The sequence below is a fragment of the Hemicordylus capensis genome, chromosome 4, assembly GCF_027244095.1.
Source record: "Hemicordylus capensis ecotype Gifberg chromosome 4, rHemCap1.1.pri, whole genome shotgun sequence".
NCBI lineage: Eukaryota > Metazoa > Chordata > Lepidosauria > Squamata > Cordylidae > Hemicordylus > Hemicordylus capensis.
The window spans coordinates 44,111,809-44,122,951 of NC_069660.1; the positions used below are offsets into that span (position 1 = coordinate 44,111,809).

General features: G+C 48.2%; 1 long non-coding RNA gene across 1 annotated transcript; it reads right to left on the reverse strand.

Annotated features, from left to right (window-relative positions):
• Positions 1–6,997: 6,997 nt before the first annotated feature.
• On the reverse strand, positions 6,998–10,704 carry LOC128323997 (uncharacterized). The gene is made up of 2 exons (XR_008306563.1): positions 10,141–10,704; positions 6,998–7,444 (listed from the first exon to the last, which is right to left on the reverse strand). It is a non-coding gene; the product is annotated as an uncharacterized LOC128323997 (long non-coding RNA).
• Positions 10,705–11,143: the final 439 nt, after the last annotated feature.

Here is an 11,143-nt window from a genome sequence, read left to right on the forward strand (position 1 = left end):
TGGGCTTCATGTGAGAGCAGGCTCAGTTTTGCTGAGTTAAAAGAAAACACAGGAACACAGGAAGCTGCCATATATTGAGTTAGACCATCCATAGTTCCATCTAGCTCAGCATTGTTTACACAGACTGGAAGCCGCTTCTCCAAGGCTGCAGGCAGAAATCCCTCTCAGCCCTAGCGAGGGAAGACGCGACCAAGAGGTTCATGTGGGTAAGGCAGTAAATTTCTTCTGGAAAATTTTGTATGGTTATGTGCAGAAAGACAAGTGTATCTCCTCTAAACAACAATGGGACAAATTGTGGAAATGGATGTTGGCCAATTACCTGATGTACCTTGAAATCCGCCCCCCACCCCGAGTTACAGTACTGCCTACATATACTTTATAACCCTGCGGGTGACCAAATCCTTGTGTGTAAATCTTTGTGTGTGTGTGTGTGTGTGTGCATCCACTTTGTATATAATTGTGCTTTGGTAACATACTGGGGCTATTCTGACGATCACAAAAATCGGGCTAGGAAAGCCTAGCCCGATTCTTGTGGTTCTGGAGCAGCTAACCCGCTCCTGTAGCCCGCCTCTTAGCCCGGGTTTGCGGAGCGAGCGCACAGACACACAGAGCAAAGGAACACCCGTGCAGCAAGTGAGCAACAGCCTCAAAGAATTTCCCAACTAACAGCACCAGTGCAGTGCATAAGCAGCAGTTTTTGACACCCTCCCCCAGGAAGCCCTTTGTGCCATGTGCCACCCAAAAACATGTCCATGAGGGATTTCTGGGGAAGAGGAGAGCATCAAAAATTGCTGATCCGCAAAACTGCTCTGCAAACCCGGGCGATCTGCTCGTGAGTAGCCGCAGTGTGGCTACACGCCGCGGCTACTCACTAGTAGACCCCTGGCTGGGAGGCTTAAAAGCAGCCTCCCGGCTCGGGGGTCTCCCCAGTATGCCCTGCGCGCTTGTGCAGGGCATACTGGGGCTTCCGGGGGCCACGTGGCCCCTGAGCTCCCCAGCCCCCGCCGGCTCCATCTCAGAGCCGGTAATCGTGTGGGCGGCTGATCCGGCTTAGCCCGCTCTTCCCGCTCACTTCCCCAAACCGGGTCTCAAGGATTGTGAGACCCTGTCCATTGTATGCTTTGGTAGTTTGTTGGTTCAATAAAAAAAATCTTGTCCTATTAAAAAAAACACATCTTGTCCTATCTTGGAGATGCCAGTGGAGGGGGGGCGGGCAGGGACTTGGAGCCGTCTGCTCTTCCCAGAGCAGTTCCATCCCCTAAGGGGAATATCTTACAGTGCTCACACCTCTAGTCTCCCATTCATATGCAACCAGGGTGGACTCTGCTTAGCTAAGAGGACAAGTCATGCTTGCTACCACAAGACCAGCTCTCCTCTCCAAACCAGCTCTCCTCTCCTTTGGGGGGATTGAAAATCTGAGGGGTGGGATGTCCTGATCCTGTCTTAGTTACAGAGCAATGGCAGTATTGATTAGGCGCCCCCACCCCCAATCTTATGTTTGTTCATTTGTTTTGTGTCTCCCTTCAAGCTGGTAGATAATCATTCCCTGAAAGCTCCCTGTTTGCTTTCTGACCTCCTGGGGCTAAGGGGATATTGGGTGGCCTAGATAGCAGAGTGGCCAGTTAATCAGTGACTCCAGGCTGAAGATGGGAGGGCAGGAGGTAGAACAAGATTTGGAGGGTGGGGGAAGATTTCTTCCAAGCCAGAAAGGGAACCTATAGAAGGTGTTCATGAAAAGCACTAATGAGTTTAAAAGGAAGTTAATTGAAAGGGAAAGGGAAGGCATGGGAGTGAAAAGCAGCATGGTGCAGTGAAGCTGGACTGGGAGCAGTTTCAAACCCTTCCTCAGCCTCAAAGTTCTCTGGACCAATCAATCCCTCTCAGCTTTGTTTACCTCACAGGATTGTTGTAAGGTGGGTGGGGTGGGGTGGGGCGGTGTTGGAAGGAGAGAAACCATTCTGAGCCCTTGAAAGATACAGGAAATGTAGTTCATAAAAAATAAAATAAAGGTGGCCTTTGAAGTAGATTTCAAACAATCTGACGTCATTTGCGATAACATGTACTTAAAGCTTGGAATTGCAGGAAACTTTAGTGGCACTCTGAACAAGGGACACAGCACACATTAGATGGCCACAGGGATGCTGTTGGAAATCCCCTCTCTGTGGTTTGTGATCACCAACCAAGCCATAACATTCAGCTCTCTCTGCTGCAGGGCCTAAGATTTGGAACAGCCTCCCAGGAAATGCTTACATAGGCAACACTGCCCACCTTTATAACAGGTAGCAAAGATGGTTTTGTTACAGTGTTGTAACCAGGAATGAAGTTACTGCTGCTGTCTATGTTTTTAGGCTGCTCTTTAAGTTATTCACATGGTAATGACTTTTTAGATGTTGTTTGTCAATTATAATATGTTTTGTTTGGGGTATGATTCCAACTTCTGTTCATATCACCTTGAAGGCATTGCAAAGAGGCACAACAAAAATATCACTAATAATATGTAGAATTATTCACCACTTGGATAATTCCAACCCATTGCAAGTGTCCATAATCCCATTTCATAAGCCTGCTAGCTACCCCTAGAACCATGGGCACTCACAGTGTGAGCCAAGAGGTATGCAGCTCTACTAATTATGCCTGGGATTAGGACCACCCACCACAGAAATGCTGTTTGCAGCAGCATTCCTGTGGCAAATTTAATACAAGCTCAAGAGGGAGAGGAGAGGAGAGGAGAGGAGAGCTGAGCTGGTCTTGTGGTAGTAGCAAGCATGACTTGTCTCCTTAGCTAAGCAGGGTCTGCCCTGGTTGCATGTGAACAGGAGACTTGATATGTGAGCACTGTAAAATATTCCCCTTAGGGGATGGAGCCACTCTGGGAAGAGCAGAAGGTTCCAAGTTCCCTCCCTGGCTTCTCTAAGATAGGGCTGAGAGAGATTCCTGCCTGCAACCTTGGAGACGCTGCTGCCAGTCTGGGTAGACAATACTGAGCTAGATGGACCGATGGGGGCTATTCTCACGACCGCATGGAACTGGGCTAAAGGAGGCCAGCCCAGTTCAACCCAGTCATGTACTGCAACGGGAGCCGCACAACTACCAGCAGCAAACCTTCAAAAAGACCCCTCCCCTTAAACCAGGTTAGCAGAGCGAGCGCTCCGGTAACCTGGTCTTTCCAATTGTAAGATGCTGTGGTGCAGCTCTGTACCGCGGCGATTCACAAGGAGAACTCCAGCCAGGAGGCTCCAACAAGCCTCCTGGCACGGGGGTCTCGCCAGGATGCCCCACGCGAGTGACCCGCATGGGGCATGTGAGTGTGCAGGACATGCTGGGACTTCTGGGGGCTGGGTGGTCCCCGATCCCCACCACCCCTTCCAGCTCCATGCCCGGTTAGGCTCCACAAGTTGATGGTGTGTAGAGCCTTATGGTCTGACTCAGTATATGGCAGCTTCCTATCTTTCTAGGTAATCTAGGGACATTCTAAAGAGCTATTTAGTGAAGCTGCTGCTTTAGAGCAGGGATTCTCAAACATGGGTCACTCCCTCCCCAAATGCTGTTGGACCACACACTAGCCTTTGACAACATCTGGAGACCCACATTTGAGAATCCCTGCTTTAGGCAACGGAAGCAAATTCGAGATGCCTGTGTGACATCTCGAATGTTGGAAGCCACCTAATGGTGCAGCGGGAAATGACTTGCCTAGCAAGCATGAGGTTGCAGGTTTGAATCCCTGCTGGTACCTATATCGGGCAGCAGCGATATAGGAAGATGCTCAAAAGCATAATCTCATACTCCATAGGAGGAGGCAATGGCAAACCCCTCCTGTATCCTACCAGGGACAACCACAGAGCTCTGTGGGCGCCCAGAGTGGACACCGACTCGACGGCATGCTTTACCTTCGGAGAGGAGAGCTGGTCTTGTGGTAGCAAGCATGACTTGTCCCCATAGCTAAGCAGGGTCTGCCCTGGTTGCATCTGAATGGGAGACTAGAAGTGTGAGCACTGCAAGACATTCCCCTCAGGGGATGAAACCACTCTGGGAAGAGCAGAAGGTTTCAGGTTCCCTCCCTAGCTTCTCCAAGATAGGACTGAGAGATTCCTGCCTGCAATGTTGGAGAAGCCGCTGCCAGTCTGTGAAGACAATACTGAGCTAGATAGACCAATGGTCTGACTCAGTATATGGCAGTTTCCTATGTTCCTATGACACTTTATGAGAATGCCAGTTGCTTTATGAGAAAATATGGTGTCCAGTCTCAGTGATGGCCTGGAAGGCAAAGTCTCATTCCTGAATAAATACAGAGCCCCTGAAACATGTAAGCCCTATTCACAGTGTACAAATATACAGATCTGTACACATGTCCAGTGTGTCACACATTGAGGCTGTTCTCAAGAGCAGCCTTACCCAGGCTTTGGCTGCTAGGACTGCTTGTGTGAAGCTCCAGGATTGAGGCTGATCCTGGCATTGCCTCCCTGGGTAGCCCAGGATTTTTACCCGGCCTTTTACCTGGGTAAAAGGGTGCAAGTGAGCCCTTTTACCCAGGTCCGGGTTTGTGTGTCTTCTCTAGAGTGCCCAGCTTGAGGGGAAATCCCTAAAGGCACTGCACTCATTGCATTGAGACTGCACTCATTGCTTCACACTCAATGATCTCTGGAGGCCGAGATGCATTTTCCCGGCCTCCAGATGGCTGCGCGGCTCCCAGTAAAGCCACTCATGTGAGCGCCTGAGCCGCCTGGCCAGGAGACAACTGGGACAACAAGAAGATCATCTGCGGAGAAGGTAAGCTTGATCTTGCCTTTCCCCCCACGCCCTCCCCGCTGGGCTGCAACGGCTGTGAGAACAACCTTATTATGTTCAGTGCGCACATATAGTAGTACACTTGCTATCTGCTTCTTACATTTGAAGGGGTCTACAGCCAGGAGCATTTTTCAGACATGGCATGTACTGCTTTCTCACACAAAAACTTGTACATGTGTACAAACGCCAGAATACCCATACAACTTACTGTCTGAACTAGAGACAGCAAAAGACTCTCAAAAGCAAGACTGAAGCCAAAACCCATTATGTTTTTTTTGTCTACTACTGCCAACACTCTAATAAGTTACATGTTCTTAGATAAAATTTTGTGAATTTTGAAGCAAAATAAAACACACCACATATTTAGAAATGTGTTTGGCATTATGGTTTATCTTATTGTGGAGGAGCTACAATACTTCCTGAGATACCTAATTTGGCAGGGCTGAGAAAATAATCAAGAAAACACACCGATAATTAATAGACACCCCCCCCCAGATGTATAATTTCACTGGGACAAGACGTGGGAATAGCCGCCCTCTTAAGCCCTATTCACAAGTTATGACCAATGCACATGCAATTTAGCCTGTTCAGGCATTATGTTGTACATGCATTCATGTATCTGTGCACATGTGTTTGTGTGAATAAATGTGCAAGCATTCATGAAAAAAGTGAATCTAGCTGCAAACCACCTCAAATGCTGGTCTTGTAGTAGCAAGCATGAATTGTCCCCTTTGCTAAGTAAGGTCCACCCTGGTTTGCATTTGAATGGGAGACTACATGTGTGAGCACTGTAAGATATTCCTAGCAGGGGATGGGGCCACTCTGGGAATTCAGAAGGTTCCAAGTTCCTTCCCTGGCATCTCCAAGATAGGGCTGAGAGAGATTCCTGCTTGCAACCTTGAAGAAGCAGCTGCCAGTCTGTGTAGACAATACTGAGCTAGATGGATCAATGGTCTGACTCAGTATAAGGCAGCTTCCTATGTTCCTATGTACAGATAGGAAGCAAACTTCTATTCTTGCATTCAACATAATATGAATAACTGCATGTTCATACAGATCTGCATACACTGCACATGCACGCACTCAGACCAACATCACTAAAGTACATGCCAATGCAATCTCGGCATTTGATTGTGCTCTAATCGTGTTTGAAGAGTCATAATCCAAATCGCTCCATTACATGTGCTCCAAAACCCTACGAGTAGAGGAGAATGCTCATCTGAACCAGCTTTATGTTTCAATAGTGCCTTAAAAACACCTGAAAACCCATCATTTCACCCAAGCTCTCTCAGCTTTTTAAAATTGTCTGTTTTAATTTCATGGTTCTTTTAAAACTGTTGATTTGTTTTAACTTTTATATGTTTTTTTAATTGTTTTATGTTAACCGCCCAGAGATGAAAGTTTGGGTGGTATATAAGTTTTTTAAATAAATAAATTTTAAACAATAAATAAAAGGGAATTAAAACAAGCTAATGTGGAACGACTCTATCAAAAGGTATTCGAGAACCAAATCGAACCTGCAGCTTCAGAAGTAGTTTGCCACCAAACCACAGTTGTTGGACAGCAACAACTATACCTTTCTTATGCAGGAGTATAGTGGATGGGGAATACGCAGGGACAGAGTGCCACTACTGCTTGGCTTCTCAGGTTGTTGGGGTAGCCATGGCCATGGGGGCTGTCATGGAGAGCCTGCACTTCTGAATTTGCAACGACCTCACTGTTTTCCTGTCCAGCACCCTGTTTTCCATGGTGGCCAACCTAGACTTCGAGCTGATCCAGCAAGCTTAAAAACACACACACACACACACACACACACACACACACACACACACACACACACTGATATGTGTTTCAAAGCAAGCCCTGTCCTCTGTGTGTTTTTTCAGAATACATTCCACAAAGGTTAGATGGAGTCACTCCCACATAAGCTCAGGAAGTGCAGCCTCAAAATGGAGTAAAGGTAAAGTGTGCCATCAAGTCGATTTCAACTCCTGGTGCCCACAGAGCCCTGTGGTTGTCTTTGGTAGAATACAGGAGGGGTTTCCCATTGCCACCTCCTGCACAGTATGAGATGATGCCTTTCAGCATCTTCCTATATCACTGCTGCTAGATATAGTACCAGCGGGGATTCAAACTGGCAACTTTCTGCTTGTTAGTCAAGCATTTCCCCGCTGCACCAGTTAAGGTGGGAGACCAAAATGAAGTATGCACAGAAATTTAAAATAAGCTTTATTTAATCAAAGCCCTTGAAAACCTTTTATTCTTCCATGGTTTCCTGTATTCTAGCTTCTCCTCGCAACTCAGAGCAAATAATAAAGTATCATTTATTCCAAACAGAACAGAAATACCCCTTTGGATGCAGCTCTGCATTCTTGTAGCCAGTGCCTCTGAACAAAGCCTAGAACAAGGTAAACCCAGATAGTGTGAAGGGAGGAGATTAGGAGTGAAATAGTTTACTTTGCAACATTCAGCTTAAATTAACTGTTCCTCTTGTGGAAAGGTGGCAATGTGCATTGTTCGTAGACGATGGATCTGAGAAGAGCATGCTTAGATTGGTTGATATTCTTTGAAATAATTGAATTTTTCAGAGCTATTGGCGGGAGAAAACAGGCAACTATTTCTTGGTCTGACTCAGAAGATCATGCCTGGTACAGGGTGGCTGCATAAAAGAAAATATAAAGGAAAAACAAGTAGATAAACATATTGAGGACTCTGCATAAAGATCTACAATAGAATTGTCAATCAGGAGTTACTCCCTGTAAATATCATTTCCATGTAATACTGTTCACTGTGGAAAGTTCTAATCTCATTCTCATACCAAGGGTTACTGCCCAGGTCCCTGCTCCCACTGCTACACATTGAAGAAAACTAGACATTTTATTTTGCACATAAAATCACATATACAGTCACAAAATGTTCAATGTTCATTTCGGGACCAATTTGTCCAGGGCAGCTCAGGAGTTCATAGCGGCCATGACGACTATGCGCCTATCTCAAGTGGTCTTGGGACCAACGCACATTGCTGGTCACACACTTTATTTGGTCTTTCACTCTGATCAGGGTAGTGTTCCGTGGGTGGGGAATCCTGTGATTTCCCCATTGTCATGGACGGACCACCATCTGGTTAAGGTTGGACTCACAATCACTTCCCAACTTCGCAGGGGCAAGGGACCTATTAGGATGGTCAGGTCCATACAAGAAGGTTATTGGATGGATCCAGTAGGATTTCAAGAAGCCTTGAAGGGATTCAGTGTTGGCTGTGCCGGTGATCCTGTTGATGCCCTGGTGGAGAACTGGAACAGCAAACTCACCAGGGCAGTAGACATGATCGCTCCTAAGTGTCCTCTCCGACCTGCTTCAAAACTGGCCCCTTGGTATTCAGAATAATTACGGGGGCTGAAGTGGTGAGGTAGATGACTGGAGCGCAAGTGGAGAAAGACTCAGATTAAATCCAACAGATTGCAACATAGAGCTCATTTGAAGACCTATGCTCAGGCAATATGTGTGGCAATGAAGCAGTTCTTTTCTGCCCATATTGCATCCACAAGTTCACGTCCGGCACAGTTGTTCAGGGTTGTGAGAGGGCTAGTATGTGCCCCTCCTCCCTTGAATCAGAATCTGGAACCGTCGATTACCCGCTGTGATGTGTTTAACAAATTCTTCGTGGGGAAAATATCTCATATTGAGGCCAACTTAGACTCCATCTCCACAATTACTTCAGTGTCTGATGTGGAGGTGTCCAGCAGCTCCTCTTATGTGATTAGGTTGGATCAGTTCCAGTTTGTGACTCCTGAGGATGTGGACAGGCTGATTGGAACAATACAGCCCATCACCTATTCTCTTGATCCTTGCTTGACATGGCTTATACTATCTGGCAGGAGGGTTGTTGTAGAAGGCCTGGTAGAGATTATAAATGCATCTCTGAGGGAATGTAGGATGCCTCCTTGTCTTAAGGAGGCAATTATTAGACCGCTTCTGAAGAAGCCGACCTTGGATCCCTCAGAGTTGAGCAACTACAGGCCTGTCTCCAACCTTCCGTGGCTGGGCAAGGTAATTGAGAGAGTGGTGGCTTCCTAGCTCCAGACCGTCTTGGAGGAAACTGATTATCTTGACCCATTTCAAACTGGCTTTCGGGCGGGCTATGGGCTGGAGACTGCCTTGGTTGGCCTGGTAGATGATCTCCAATTGGGAATTGACAGAGGAAGTGTGACTCTGTTGGTCCTTTTGGACCTCTTGGCAGCTTTCAATACTATTGACCATAGCATCCTTCTGGAACGTTTGAGGGGGTTGGGGGTGGGAGGCACTGCTTTGCTCTTGTTCTGCTTGTTCTGCTCCTACCTCTCAGGCAGGCTCCAGATGGTGTCCCTTGGAGACTGTTGTTCTTCAAAATCTGAACTCTTGTATGGTGTACCTCAGGGCTCCATATTGTCTCTGATGTTGTTTAACATCTACATGAAACCGCTGGGAGAGATCATCAGGAGATTTGGTGCAGGGTGCTATCAGTATGCTGATGACACCCAAATCAATTTCTCAATGTCAGCATCATCAGGAGAGGGCATAACCTCCCTAAATTCCTGCCTGGAGTCAGTGATGGGCTGGATGAGGAATAACAAACTAAGACTAAATCCAGATAAGATGGAGGTACTCATTGTGCGGGGTCAAAACTCGAGAAAGAATTTTGATCTGCCTGTTCTGGATGGGGTCACACTTCCCCAGAAGGAACAGGTACGCAGTCCTTAACCATACCCGCTCTCCCACAGGTATAGACCGAGAGATTGGGCTAGAACCAGGGGAAGAGGAAAAGGATGGCCGCCGTCCCCTGCGTATCGGAGCTGCAGCGGGCGCTCCCAAGGGAGCTTGGTTCATAGCGGGGTCTATTCCCTGCGCGGTTACTGCCAGGGGGGCTTGGCTTAGAGCGGGCCCCCCTTGGCTATCATTAACAATCACCACTGGGGTGTGGGTCTCCACTGAAGGGGTAGCATTCGTCCCTGTTTTCCCCATAACGGGCAATAGCGGAGAAACGACCGCCAGGCAACGCTCCTGAATAAAGTTGCCCAGCCAAGTAAGCTCTGCTGCTGACAGTAACTGACCACTCGGTCCCACAGCCGCTGTCGCCTTCGCGCCCCCAGCCGTGGCATACGCGCCTCCAGCAGCACTCACCACCAACGATTTTTCGTTAACATTAAGTTCAGCCGCTTGCTCCTTGCTCCCCGCCAGGCCAGAAGGCAGCTTAGGAAGAGCAGGCGCCTGCTGACTGAGAGAAGCGATCGGAGCCAGGCTAGGTAAAATGGCGGGCACGACTGCACTTTCGGCGGGAAAACCTGAGGAGATTTTCTCCCTCAGTTGGCTCCGCACCTGACGCAGCTGTAGCCGTTCGCTCAACGGAGCTTTGAGTGAGGCGACTTTTTTCACCTTCTTCTTCTTCTTTCGCTTTTCTCCTTCCAAATGCTTTGATTTTTTAAGTGCCTTAATAGGAGGCGGCAGGGCTTTCATCGGCTCACTACCCTCTCCCGCGTACAGGATCGAGGTGGCCGGAGCGACAGATCCATCGCCCCCCCCCAGCTCCCGAGGGAACTAATGGGGTATCCCTAGAGGCATCTGAGAGAGGGCCCTCCGAAAGGGAACCTCTCAGCATGTCGCCAGTGTGTGCAATTTCCATTGCCCAGTCAGGGATTCAATATCCAGTGAAATTGACTAGGGAGCTGACCCGCACGGGTCCAGTACAGGGGGAAAGACACACTCACGGAGGCATCAACACTAAGCAACTCCTTTCCCCCCTTCGCACACAGAAGAATTGAGTAAAGCACGATCCAAGGTATCCAGAGCTAGGAAAAAACGAACTGCCCGGAGCAAAGACAGGACCAGAACTGGGTACTAGGGGGCAGGCTGCAGGGAGTAGAGGAACTCACGGTCCTGTAGAACCCAACTGTTCCAACAAAGGAGACACCAGGGACAAACATTGTTTTTTAACAAAGTCGCCCAACCACTGCAACTCACGGAGCGAAGACAAGCACGTGCACCACGAAGGGTGCATGCGCGCCGCTAGCTCTTCATCGTATCAAGCATAGAAGGACAACGACGGGGGCAGAGGCGGCAGGGAGGAACTCTGCCGCCCCAAGAAGATTTTTAAAAGTACCAGCGCCGGAGGGGGAAGAGCGGCGGGGGTGGTGGTTAAGTACTACCACCCCCCCACCCCCCGCTTAAAGTGACAGTCCCCTCAGTGCTGGACCACACTTCTGTGGTTCCGTGCACATCCCTACTTGTAGATCATGCACATTCTCAGCTATCAGAGTGGTGTCATCAGTGCAATGCAAGTTATTGAAGTTTTTTCCTCCAACTTTAAAACCACGCTCATCTT